At 40.8% G+C, this 14,393-nt stretch overlaps 1 protein-coding gene across 2 annotated transcripts in view; it reads left to right on the top strand.

Annotated features, from left to right (window-relative positions):
• Positions 1 to 14,393, top strand: part of SOBP (sine oculis binding protein homolog) — a 164,528-nt gene that overhangs the window by 28,192 nt on the left and 121,943 nt on the right. The window lies entirely within an intron of this gene.

Raw genomic sequence — 14,393 nt, 5'->3', positions numbered from 1 at the left:
AATGCTGAACATACACATATCCCATTATCCAATAATTCCATCCTAGGTATATACTCAACATAAATGTGTGTGTGTATGTATGTGTGTATGTATATATATATATATAGTCCAGTTGCTAAGTTATGTCCAGCTCTGCAACCCCTTGGACTACAACACGCAAGGCTCCTCTGTCCTCTACTATCTCATGGAGTTTGCTTAAATTCATGTCTGTTAAGTCAGTGATGCTATCTAACCATCTCATCCTCTGTCGCCCTCTTCTCCTCTTGCCTTCAGTGTTTCCTAGCATCAGGGTCTTTTCCAATGAGTCAGCTCTTCAAATCAGGTGGCCAAAGTATTGGACTTTCAGCTTCAGCATCAGTCTTTCCAATGAATATTCAGGGTTTATTTCCTTTAGGATTGACTGGTTTGATTTCCTTGCAGTCCATGGGACTCTCTCGAGTCTTCTCCAGCACCACAGTGTGTATATATATATAGAGAGAGAGAGAGAGAGAGAGAGAGAGAGAGAGAGAGAGCCAAAAGCATTTTAAAGAACCTTTATAGTAGCATTTATTCATAATAGCTAAAAACTGGAAACTATTTAAATGCTCAGCAACAGTAGTTAACATTGTCTCCTAGGGATTCCTTGGATGGGCCTATGTAGATGAGTGTGGGCCTTGAAGTTAAGTGTGAAATTGTGTGTATATGACATGCACAAAATTCAGATTGAAAAACCCTTGTCTCAAAAGATCTTGAGTCCTTGACTTAGAGACCTAGATTTCAAAAAAAAAAAAAAACAATTAGCTGCTTCCTCTCTTGATTTCATCAACTAAGCCCTAGAATGTAGCTTTAACATTTTTATCCTTTATGTAGCCTGTTCATAGCTTTCTCAAATTGAGTATTTAAAATCTCATCATTCCTTATTATTAAGGAATTATCATTTATTTACATAAATTATATCATGGTGAAGCCTAAAAATTAAGTTACAGGCATGAGACATAAATGTCTCTCAAAGTGATCTGCTTGAGAGCTGCTTTTGATATGGTGTAAAGTAGAGAGAAATGAAGGGTCACTGAATGAGTGACAAAAAAGTAGGATACACATTACTCTAGAGCAGTATGGTTCTTACCAGTGGGTAAATTTGCACCCCGCCCCCACCAAGGAGGACATCAGACAGTATATGGAGATCTTTTTTGTTGTCACAGCTGGTAGAAGGGATGATACTGGTGTGAGTGAGTAGAGGCCAGGGATGCAGCTAAATATCCTACAATGCACATGACAGCCCCACACAAGAATTAAAACCTGCAGTGTTAGTTGCAGAATGAGTTGCCTGCAGTGATGGCAGCTCTGTGTGTGGGACACCTCTTGTGTCCCACTGCAGCTCCTGTTGGTCCCACAGTGACTCCTGTGGTACTTTGACACCTTAGACATGTACATTCTGAAAGGGCCTTGCCTCATGCTTCTGCCATATGTTTCTAGTTTCTTGCCCTGGGACTTCCCCGATATGGCAGCATGGGCTTCATGTAAATCATTTTGGCAGCACATCCACAAGTGCAAACCAGAAATATAGAGGGATTGACACACTAGGTCAATGGGACATGAGATGTGATGAATAAATTATTTCTCCTTTTGCCCCCCTGGTTCCTTGGTGGCTCAGATGGTAAAGAATCTGCCTGCAATGAGGGATATCTGGGTTCAGTCCCTGAGTTGGGAAGACCCCCTGGAGAAGGGAATGGCAACCCACTCCAGTATTCTTGCCTGAGAATTCTATGGACAGAGGAGCCAGGTGGGCTACAGTCCATGGGGTCATAGAGTCTGACACGACTTAGCAACTAACATTTTCACTTTTTCATTTCAAAGAGTTATGAAATTTATTTCACACTCCAAAGAATGTTCTCTATGACTGAATACCAGTGTCCTTTAATAGTGGCCAACTTAGTACTACATTGTTACTTTGGCTCTTTGGCTCCCCAGGTTCATTTCCCTTGTCCCCTACGTCTTCCTGGAATCACATGCCCAGTAAAACACATGCATGCAAATCTTTGTCTCAGATTGTGTTTTCTGGGAAGACTCAGGATAAAATACTATGTGTGTGGAGGTTCACACTGAAAGGTCAGAAATTAATGGAAAATAATATAAAAAGTCAGAATTTTATTCATGTTTATTTCTTTAAAGTGAAACATGAAAATGTAATATAGTATTAAAAAGAGGGTACCAGATTTGTGGTGGCACAAGTATTGGAGAGCTTAGAAAGGTCCACTTCTAAAATTGTCCCATCAGCCAAAGACTTTTCTAAGCCTCTTCTGTAAGGGCAAGGGACAACAGTTGTGGTCATACAGAAGGAGAAAAAAGAAAGAAATTAAATGAGGGGTTCAAGAAAGGAAACGAAAGGAAAAAGATTATCCCCTGGCTGCACTCCTTTAAATGGATCTTTGTTTTGAGAAATTTAGAATCCTAGATTTTTAGTTAGAAGGAACCTAGGAGATCACCTATGGAAATTTCCTCTCTTACAGATGAGGAAAAGAAGGCTAGAGAGGCTAAATGAGCTTCTTAAGGTCACCAAGTTGCTTTCATGGCAGAATTAAGGACACCATCTAAACATGGATGCTAAATTACTCATCTCTGTGATACCTGAGGCAGCCTGGAACTTTTCTTGGCATTTTATAAACTCTTTTGAGGAGTATGACCAAGCTAGGATTTTAGAACACCCTGCCTCAGGTCACCAAGGTGCTAAGATGCTAACAGGAAATAAGAGGAAATGTCAGCTGTCCTTGCCCTTGCTTGTAGAGGGCAGGTGTGTTTCTGAAATTAATTAAGACTTGACTGAAGTGTTTGAAATTAATTATTTGAAGGTATAAATAAAGTTTGGTTGAGAGAGAGGAGTGGAGGTTAAGTTGGTAACTCTTGTCATTCTAGGGACATTCTCAATGCTGACTTCTCAAAGTTTCTGTTAAATTGAGAAGACTTAGTTCATGGGCTTGGCCAAGGAGAGTGGAAATAACCATTGCATTCTGTTTGGGGGCTTTTCACTGGTGTTTCCTTCTAAGGCAACTTTGTTCTGAGTGATTAGCAAAGAGGGTGTTCTTGGTTTCCTCTCCCACCTCCTGCCCCAACTCTGGACATCCAAGTACACAAAGTGTGTCTAGTAAGGATTCTGCTTTTTCTTCTTATGCTGATGCCCAAAGTCAGACATTTCCTTCTAGTGGACAAGACAGATACGATCTCTGTCTTAACTAGCTCACAGTTTGGTGGAAAGGACAGACATTAAAAACAAAAACAAAAGAAACCTCAATCAGGTCTGATGATGATCAAGTCCAGAGTGCTTTGGTATCTGATCAGGTTTAGGGGCAGGAAGAGCTTCCATAGGAGGAGATTTAAGATAAGATACGAATCGGCTAAGGATTTTGAGGTTGTACATGAGGGAGGAAGCAGCACATGGAAAGGCTCAGAGGAGAGAGCACCTCAAGGTAAACAAAAGGAGGCACAGCCCAGAGAGTAGACAAGCTGAGAGGCTGTCCTGGGCATGGGAGCCATGGGACAGTTTGACTTCTTGAGGGCAGGGGATACCACTGAAGGGTTTGAGGCAGGTGAAAGCAGTTAATCAGATTTGCTTCAGAAGAATTCCTCATTTCCACAGTGGAGGGAATGAGCTAGATGGGAGTGAAGTGGGAAGCCACCTGTAGTATGGGCGAGAGGTGTTGGTGGCTTCCTTGGAACGGACAGCAGTAAACTCCATGGTGGTGGGTGTTGTATAGCCTAGGACAGTGCCTGGTACGTAATTAGGCTGCGTAAATAGTAACTGAATGAATGAATAGATATATTGTAAAAAATATTTAGGGGGACCTGATAATTAATCAGAATATAGGAGGTGAAAGGGAGGGAAGGGGCAGGAAAGATAACCAGATTTCTGCTCGCAGGTAACTGCATGGATGGCCAGGAACTGAGATGGAAAACAAGTTATGGGAAGGTTGAAGGGGCAGGTAATGGGAGGGGTGTATATATAGCTTTGGACGTGACAGGTTAAGATGCTGGGAGGCAGTTGGATATAAACTGAGTAGTAACTGTATTGATTCGGAAATCTTCATCTTATGGATGGTAGCGGGGGTCACAGGAGTGCGTAGATGATATGGCCCAATGGGAATATGCAGAGAGAAGAGAGGACTCTGCAGTGTTACAGTGGGTGTGACCCTCTGCTTTTCCCATCGCAGGGCTGTTTGGGGGCACGTGATGGCCCATGATATTTCCAGACAGGGATTGGCATGGGGGCCCTTCAGAGAGCCCTGCAATCACTCATTATTCTCATTCAAGAAATCTAAACGAATATTTCAAAGATCGGAAGATGAAGAGGAAAGTAAATTATCTTTTTGACAGTGTTCCAGCAGGTTCATCTTGGTTCTTTCAACAAATTTAGTTCAGTGAAGGTTCTTCCCACTCTTCAGTCTGCTGAACTTGCAGTTCAGGTCATGGAGGGAGGGGAGGGGCTGAGGAGATGACAGCAGTGTGTAATGCGAAGGCTTTACCCTCCCCGCGTGTCCCTCTGACCCCCAGTCTCTAGGCTGTCAGTTCCTGTTCCCTAGGATGGTAGCTGCAGCAGGTACTCTGCCTGTTTAAACTACCTGAAATGCCGAGAGGTGGAACATGGCATGCTGGTCAGTCACACTGGGGCTGCCGATACCCCCTCTGTGGTCACCAAGAATGCCTGACTTTTGTGACCCCTGGGTGGTGACAGAGAGCCCTGGGGAGCAGGCTTGCTTTTCCCACAGTCCTTTTCTACTGTTTGTTGGCATTTTATGCTAGGGGCAGCCATGGAAAGCTCCTTTAGGACTGGGATCGAGTCTGTCTTGTTTGCCAGACACAAAGTTGAGTAAATAAACGAATCCTTTGTCTACAATGAAGATTTCCCCTCTGGGGAGATTTGTCAACCGCTGTGAGGCCCATTAAGCATAATTAATGGGACAGCCAGATTTCAGAAGGAGAAATGAGCCCTTCAGATAAATAGTGGGTAATGGGAATACTTTTCTTATCCTGAAGTCCTATATGAAGCAGTTTGGCCCTTTAGTCCTAATACGCTGCTATTTGTCTTTCTTTGGAGATGATACCCCTCTGTGTAGAGCAGGGGCTTGGAATTGCTTTTCCAGAAGTGATCAATGTGCTGCTGCACACTTTTTGACCTTGCTCCCTTGTCCCTAGTCATGTGCATCTGTTGGCTAGATGCTGAGACTTGGTGCCTGGACTTGAGCCATGTAGAAGAGAGAGAGGTCCAGAGGAGAGCAAACCCATCACTGCAGCAGAATCGTCCCAGAGCACCTGAGGTTGGATAGAGGGTCTAATCGAGGACTCAGGGATGGGGGACAAGATTTTCATCGCGTTTCTTGTCCATGGCAACCACCCAGTGAACCTGAATTATTCGGTCTATTAGGAGTGGTGTTACTCTCCCATTGCCTTATTATTGATGTCTGCCCTTTTCTCTGTAGGACTTTACAGTAGAAAGGGTCGCCTTCTCTGTATATGATGCATGTAGCAGACACCACAGGACTTAGTGGCCCATGGGTGTCTTTGTTCAGCCTGGCGGCATTTACTGAGGACTAGTGGGTGTCTCAGCACACCTAGCACGGGCCCCACAGCGGCTGGCCTTGTCCTTTTGCTCAGTGCAGACAGAGCTGCTGGCAATGGAGGATCCAAATTCTGGGCTGAAGAGAAGAAACCTTCCTGGTAATTAACGACCCACACAGAAGTGCTCATGCTTCGGTACTAATACAGGGCAGGACTGTAGACCATCTCAGGCAGATGTCCTTGGAAATCCAGTCTTGTGGATTCTCTCTGAAAACACCTGTCCGTGGTCACATTTGTGAAATACAGCACACTCTTGTCTCCCTCTTGAAGATTCCTAGTGACACATTGGTAGAACCCAGAAGTCTTACAGCAAAGAGCTTGTTGTTTAGCTTTGTTTGGCCCAATGCTTCCCATACATGTTTGACCATGGCAGTTTTTTTTTGTTTTAAATAACACCGCTCTAAGTATCCCATGGTATTAGTGTTCTGTGGGGGTGTATTTTAGAAAATGTTGCATCAAGAATTCTGTTTTTTTGTTGTTTTTTTTTTTTACCTCTTAAGTTCTACCCTCTTCCTTTCTTATTCCCCCTTCTTAGGGTGGGTACATAGGAAAGACAGACTTTCTACAGTGAGTACTGAGAAGTGAAGGTGAGGTTTTCGAAGAGACTTAGAAGACGTCCCTTCACTGGCTAATCAGTGAAAGTATTTAACTTAATGTTAAGCTGCTGCAGGCACGTATACTCAGTAGCGTCTTGTTAAAGAATTCAAGTTTAGTATGGTATGCAAGAGGGAATGACTACTTTGGGACTTTATGGGATCTCTCCTCTTAATACTTTCTTTCTTCAAATGTTGGGAAAATGAGTAAGGAAGGGACACTGGAAGTAAAGCAAATTCACTTTGAATTTGACTACAGAGTCAGTTTTCACAAAGAACTCTTTGGACTTTTCCTCTGATATGCTTTTTTTTTTTTTTTATTTTTAAACTTTACATAATTGTATTAGTTTTGCCAAATATCAAAATGAATCCGCCACAGGTATACATGTGTTCCCCATCCTGATATGCTTTGATTAGAGACATAGGGAGATGAATTCTCTGAATTTGGGTGAGTTACATTCCTACATTTTTGTGATTGTTGAAGTCTCTTAAGTCTATCCTTTTCATTTGTACTGTTACTGTATAGGTTCAGAACTTCATCTCCTTTCCTCTGCATCCATCCATCCGTCCATCCATGCTTTTATGCATTCACTCAACATACTCTCAGCATTGACATGTACTAGTTGCTGAACACACAAAGGTGAACGAGTTGTGGTGCCTGCTCTCCTGTTGCCTATTTCTAAGATGTGGAACGAGAGTCCAGCCTTTCTGAATTTCTCAGCACATCTCTCATCCTGTCATGTCCTTTAAGAAACATTTGGGAGCTCCTTATTACCTGTGGAATGAGGAGGAGCCCCTTCCACCCCAGAGCAAGATGATATTTAAGGGACCCTTCATGCAGGCCCCAGCGGTCCCAGTCTCATCTCTGACTTTTCCCTTCGTACAGTTGTGGAAACTGAGGAGAAGACCGCAGGGCTTCTCCCAGTCCTTGAGCATGTCTGCCAGTCCCTGGCTGCTGCTGGTCCTCTGTCCTGTGCCTCCTTCTCTTGAACTTTCTCCCTCTTCAAGGCCCAACTCACAAGCTGTGTTCTCTGGGCTTTAACAGGCTTCTGAACCCTCTCTTCCCACATTCTCCTGTTTTAGACTATGAGGCACAGACTTCTTGGGTCTGTTCTCTTGGGAGCAGGGTCATGTCCTGTTCAACTCAGCATTCTTGACCAGTAACCTAGTGCAGGGACCTGCACCTGGATGTAAGTGTTTAATTCATTCTGGAGCCGTATCTTTGACAAATATGTATGTTTATGTGTCATATATATATCCCCATAAATATATATATAAGTAATTCTAAATTAGCTAGAAAAGTTCCATTAGAAAATTTAAAATTAATTTTATTAGTTTTTAACTTTTTGTACTTTGTACATATTTTAGCAAACTTAAAAAATCTTTTGTGTAGTTCTTGTTAATATTTATTTATTTTTAATCAGTTGAATGCTTTACAATATTGGTTTGATTTCTATCATACATCAACATGAATTAACCATAGGTGTACATATGTCCCCTCCCTCTTGAATCTCCCTCCTACCTCCCACCTGTTCCTAACCCTCTAGGTTATTACAGACCCCCAGTCTGAGTTCCCTGAGTCATACGGCACATTCCCATTGGCTAGCTCTTTATATCTGTTATCATATATGCTTCTATGATTCCATCTTTTTCCTGTCATTCTGTATAATATGTATATAATGCTTTGTATACATATTATATAATTTGTATAATATGCTCATTCCTTTTATATGTGTGTGTGCTAAGTTGCTTCAGTTGTGTCCAGCTCTTTGTGACCCTATGGACTGTACCACAGCAGTCCAGAAGGGCCCTTCCACACCAGAAAAGCCCTTCCTTTTATATACTGGAACCAAATTTTAGTTTATGTATAGCAATTTAAATTTTATTTTGGAGTTAAGTACTATATTCGGGCTTCCAAGGTGACTCAGTGGTAAAGAAACCGTCTGCCAATGCAGGAGACATGGGTTCGATCTCAGGGTTGGGAAGATCTCCTGCAGAAGGAAATGGCAACCCACGCCAGGATTCCTGCCTGGAAATCCCATGGACAGAGGAGCCTGGCAGTCTACAAGATCATAGGGTTGCAAAAGAGGTGGACACTACTTAGCGACTAAACAATAGCTACCCTATTTGAAGGGATGTGGACTATTTTAAATCTTGAAATCACTTCAGATAATTCTACTTCCAAAAGAAAAATGGGGGTTATTTTAGGTACTATAAAAAATCATAACTGTATGGAACCACTATCATTTAATTGCATCTCTCCTTTTAATGAGAATTAAGTGCAATAAAATTTTATTAATTCAGACTCTATTCTTTGGCAATTTTTAATAGTTCAGTTACCAAGGTGGCAGACATTTTCAGTTGTTACTATATACTTTTTAAAAGAGCAAACTTCTCAAGTGTGTAGAAAGATCCACCCATGTATGGATAGTTGATGTAATAATTACAAATAATTCCCATCTATTAATTACAGAATATCTAGCAGTACAGTGATATATTTGGCAACACCTTGTCAACTATTAATTTAACTAATTTTTAAAAAGAATAAGTGTAAGTGAAGCTTTTATTAAATGGCTTTATTCTTAAATAGTCTGAGTTAATGAAATTTAACCAATTACTGGGTTGTTCTTTGTATTCAGAGATATTGGGTCTATAGATATCATCCACTGGGTGGGAAGGATGTGATAGAAGGGGCTGGTACCTACTCACTGGGACTCCCAGACTGCATACAGCCGTCACCTACCCTTTTCTTATGGCGCTGTGCTGTGCTGTGCTGTGCTTAGTCACTCAGTCGTGTCCAACTCCCTGCAACCTCATGGACTGTAGCCCGCCAGGCTCCTCTGCTCATGGGATTCTCCAGCTTATGGCTCTAATTGCAGTAATTTTAAGGAAGTCTCATTTACATGGGGAATGTGCCTACTTTCTCTCATTTGATCCCCACCGCAGCTAGAGTTAAGGTGGGTATTACTATTCCTTGAGTGACTTGCCCATGTCACACAACTGGAAGGGGCAGTATTAGTACTTTCACCTGTGTTCTCTGTCTCCCTCTCTCCACACTTTATCATACTGTCTTTCAAATAATAGCGACTTAAGTTTGCAAAGGAGTAGGTATCTGTTACCTCATTTGCTTAAAAACAGTCACCCCCTTGAGCTGTAATAAGTGGATCTGCCTGTTGCTTTTCTTTTCTGGAGATCCCTAGCTATATGCCATTCTTCCCACCTCCTTCAGCTTCTCCTGTGCTTTAAATTCACATCTAACAGTCATTCTGAAAATATTTGACATTATGCTGCAGTATGATCAGACAGTAGGCTTTGGCCACTCTGCCTTCACTTCTTGGTCCTCAGCTAGCTCTACCTCTATGCCCAGGGCTAAACATTAGCCAAGTAGTGAGCAGAGGCTTCTTGTGCCCTTAGCTTCTCCCATCTCTGCCCTCCTTTTTTCTCATGGAGCTCTCTTCTTAGCTCTTCTCTCCATTCTCTGTGAAAACTTGTTCTTCCGAAAGAATCACTCATTTTAAAGCATAAATCATTATAGATAAATATGTATTGAGCCTTACTGCTTTCAGGGAATTCATGTTTTAATGGAATATAAGAAATATTTAGCCCAGGAAATTACTCCATAATGGTAGAATTGGACTTCTGTGAGTAGGTAAGGATAATTTTTGAAGCTAGAATATTCTTATTGGAATCTTCAAAGTTACACATGTATAAGCGGTTCCCTACTTCACCCACATGGAAAGTCAGTCTTATCCATGTCCTACTCCTGATCCCCCTCCTTACAAAAGAAAAAGCTGAGAAAAGTATTGCTTGCCTATGAGTAGAATGACTGCTTCGTGAGACCCAAGTATATTGGTTCTGTCTCATCATTTAATGTTCAAGTGGCCCTTGAGGGTGCAGACAGAATGTTTGCAGCAAATCCAAGTCGCATAGTCATAAAGAAGCATAGGTTTGCACTGTGGGCCTTTAACTTGTTTCTTAAAATCGACCAACAAATACTGATTAACACTTCAGCTGCCTCCTCAAAGACATTTTGACCTTTCTGATTCCGTTTTGTCTATTAGTGTGTTATGGAGAGGGCAATGGCACCCCACTCCAGTACTCTTGCCTGGAGAATCCCATGGACGGAGGAGCCTGGTGGGCTGCAGTCCATGGGGTCGAGAAGAGTTGGACACGACTGAGCGACTTCACTTTCACTTTTCACTTTCATGCATTGGAGAAGGAAATGGCAACCCACTCCAGTGTTCTTGCCTGGAGAATCCCAGGGACGGGGGAGCCTGGTGGCCTGCCGCCTATGGGGTCGCACAGAGTCGGACACGACTGAAGTGACTTAGCAGCAGCAGTGTTATGGAGCAGTGTGCTGTGCAAGTAGCAGAATCTGTGACAGCTTTTAGTCTTTTTCTTGCAAGGTTGTCTGTGTGGATGGTGTATAATCTCACCCATTTAGAAAGACTGTGGTCTCTAAGGTGTAGTAATCAAGAGCTTGGGCCCTGGAGTCAGATGCCCCAGTTTTCATCTTGGCTTTGGTGTGTAATGACTGTATGATTTGGAGCAAACTACTTGGCTTCTAAACCTCACTTTCCACATCTGCATAATGGGGATACTGTTGGTACCTACCTGCCTGGGGGGTGGTAGCTGTGATTAAGATTAAATGATGGATTTAAAGAACTTTGCACTGTGCCTGGCACCTACTAGCCATAATTATCTTCCTTTTGGTTCAGTGGTCCAGATTTTCTCTTGGTCTCCCTTATGTTTATTTCTAGAACACAAGGAATTGTACAGAAGCTTCTGTAGGACTCTAGAGACTTTTAAATTAGATTGCCTTAAGGTTCTTGAAATTCAGTTATTCCAAGAAGGGCTTCAAAGAAAGCAAACTTTAATCTTAGTTTCTTGCCTGCTTTCCAGGCCATGTATTTATTCTGTTCTTAAGTGTAACTTCTCCAGCAAATAGTTTGAATGTTACCTGTGCTTTCGTTTCATAGTGTGGAAAACACGCAAGAATCACTTCAAGCTGTCTTCCAGCTTGTTTCAAACATAATTCAAGTCTTGAAATGATTATCTGGACATATGCATTCTAGGAACTGTTGGAGGAGGGAAACAGCACCAGCAGATACTTTTAGATTTGTTTTCTCAGTCTTAGATTCCCATGAAAGTTACAAAAGGGTGGTGAATCACTTGGAGTCCATTAAGGCCCTCCTGATTTGCTTTGTGCTCTGGTCAGGTAAGCTAGTATGCATGTTCATAACCAATTAAAATGCCTCTAGAATGGCATTGACCAAGGCCATCCTTATTTTTAAGTCCCCAGATAAGTAATTTTTCAACTTCAGCAAGGCATTCCAGAAATGCTTGACTTCATACTTCTCTGCCTTGTGATAAATAAATACAATTTTGATTTTATCTCAGAGTAATTAATTTAGATTTCTCCTTCTGGGATATAAAGTAGAATAATGTTCTATAGCTCTTTGAACATTAGATTGGAAAGAATATGCCCTAAACATTTTGCTTAATTAAATCCTAAAGAGGTGGTACAAACTTTTCATGATTAATTGAAACATGCCGGTTTGGACTGATGCATATTTATATGATATTATCATATGAAGAATTTATCATGTTATATAAACTATTCACTATGGGAATGTGATTTAAAGCTGTAAGTATTTTGCATTTGTTGCTGCATTGTTCATTATGAAAAATACACAGGCTAATAATGGCTATAAAGGAAAAATCTGTTACAAGAATTTTTGGGGGGCTAATCTTGTCTCTAATGACCCAGATTTTAGCCTAGATATAAGAGATCAGGTTTTCCTAGTTTGAAGAAATATTTTTAAAATTAAAAAATTTTAAAGCAGATAAGGTTCAAAAGACTAAAGGGCTGGGGCGTTCTCTTTTGCCAATGTAAAGCATGCACACAATTCCTGGGTTTCAGATTTTTAGAAAAAGATGTGATTGTTAAAATAAACCAATTCTTTTGGCTTTAATGTTTCCCAGGTGATGCTACTGGTTAAAGAACCCACCTGCCAATGCAGGAGACTCAGGAGACCTGGGTTCAATCCCTGGGTCGGGAAGATTCCCTAGAGGAGGGCATGGCAACCCACTCCAGTATTCTTGCCTAGAGAATCCCATGGTCAGAGGTGTCTGGTGGGCTACAATCCACAGGGTCACAAAGAGTCAAACATGACTGAAGCGACTTAGCATGCACACATACATTTTGGCTTTAAGCACTTAAGAAAAGCTCATTTTCTAGGGGTAAGGACATGCTGTTTAAGATGGGGTACCATCTCATGTCTGGTGGCAGAATTTTCAGCTAAGTTTTAGCTGACAATTTTAATAACCAAAGTTCTTTCTTATTTCTTAAATATATTAATAAAAATGACTTTTATTAAGACTAGAACATCTGAGATATCTGAAAATGTTTTCTTGAACTTTTGGAATAATCCCTTTATCTGACTCTTCTTTGGAGCATTAGCTGTTGATAACAGTTTGGTGACAGAACAGGAGATATCTGATGGCAGTTTTCCAAAGAGTTTGCCTTTATGAAACACAATTTTATGAAAAACGGAAGAGAATACTGAATTATTTAACAAGACAGATGCTAAGTACCATTCTAAGAGTTTTCCAACTGCCAGATACAAAAGTGCACAATTTCTTTTGTCTCATTTTCTCTATCGTTACTTTGTAGTACAAATTATTTATAAAAATAATTTGCTTTAAAATTATACTTTTTATTTGTTAGCTCTATTGTAAAAAACTATCCTTGCCTCTCCTTTAAAAAAGACAAGTAGGACTGTGTGGTGATGATGGAGTAAATATGAGACAGACCTGTGAGTGGCCTTTTTGCCTTGGGCATCATTCCTTCAGGTCAGGCCAGGATTCAGGCCAGCTGCCCAGCCTTCTTATAGCTTTGCTCTTTACCCTCTGTCATCTTGCTTTTAGCCTATGATAGTTAAAGATCTAGGACTAAAACACTTACTTCCCCCACATCCCTCCAAATCAGACTATTTAAAGGAAGAAACCGCAAGGGGAAACCTAATGCATGTTCTAAAGTGGCTCCCGAGGAAGTGGGGTCTCCTCATTGAACTTTGAGGCCAAATAATTTCCCCCGTAAAATCTTTTTTCCCTTATTTCACCAGAATCAAGCTTTTTGCCAGTGGATCATTTGTGAGAATTCTGCTGTATCATCTTTTTTTCAGGAATTTAAGATTTTAAAGTAGCTAACTGGAAAAATAGAAACTATTAGTGCTAGTTAGTTTAGTAATGATAGATGATTATTTTCTACATATACTCTTTCTAATCTAATTTTAAAACACCATACTCTAAGGTAAATTATAGAGTCTTGTTAATTTTTCATACCATGTAAAACATCTGTAGACAGGTGCCATATTAGTAATCATACAAAATATAAATAAAGCTTTCTTTGAATAGAATACATTATTAAATAGTCATTGCATGACATTTGAATTCATGTTATGACTCCATTTAAAGGAAGTTATTTTATCAAAAATGTTTGATTAACATCAGAGGTTCTTTTTTTATAGTGTCTCATTTGATAATTAACAATCAATTACAACATGTAATTTGTGAAATAAAAATGATCATTAAAATGACAATACTTATTCCATTAAGGTAAACAAAATGCTATCCAGAGTTCTGAGTGATGACACTTGGCAGGGGGTGGGGGGGGGGAAGCCATATCACTGCACTACAAATTAGTTTGCTTCTAATTTTGCAGGCTGATGACCATACTGCCTCAAACCAAATCTTTTCCACTGGAAATGGAATGATTGCATGACAGGCTCTATGAACCATGAATATGTCAACAACTCATGAACCAGGCCTTGCTTAGCAATTAGTCTTTGGGGGATTTTATTCGGAAATCAGACAACACTATACCAGAGCTTGTTGGGGATTTTATGATTGCCACCCATGTCTGGAGCATGAGTTTGGTTAGTACAAAAAAAATCCATAAAGGAGGAAGACGTATGGCTAATAGTGGCAATCAGTCATACACACACACACACACGGTCAATTGGGATGACCATGGAAACGTAAGATACAGTGAGAACCCCCTAGGAGGTAGCAAGGAAATATTCCTTAGATTTCCACTAAGAAATCGTCTCCTATTTTCTGTGTAAATACCCCAGTGTTTCCCTGACTCCAGTCATTTGAGTATCACCATCACATTTTGTTACAGCATCTTATCACCTGCACTATGAT

This window comes from Bos javanicus, chromosome 9, assembly GCF_032452875.1.
Source record: "Bos javanicus breed banteng chromosome 9, ARS-OSU_banteng_1.0, whole genome shotgun sequence".
Lineage (NCBI taxonomy): Eukaryota > Metazoa > Chordata > Mammalia > Artiodactyla > Bovidae > Bos > Bos javanicus.
Note: the sequence above shows the minus strand (reverse complement) of the source record. Positions and strands in the feature narration are given on the sequence as shown.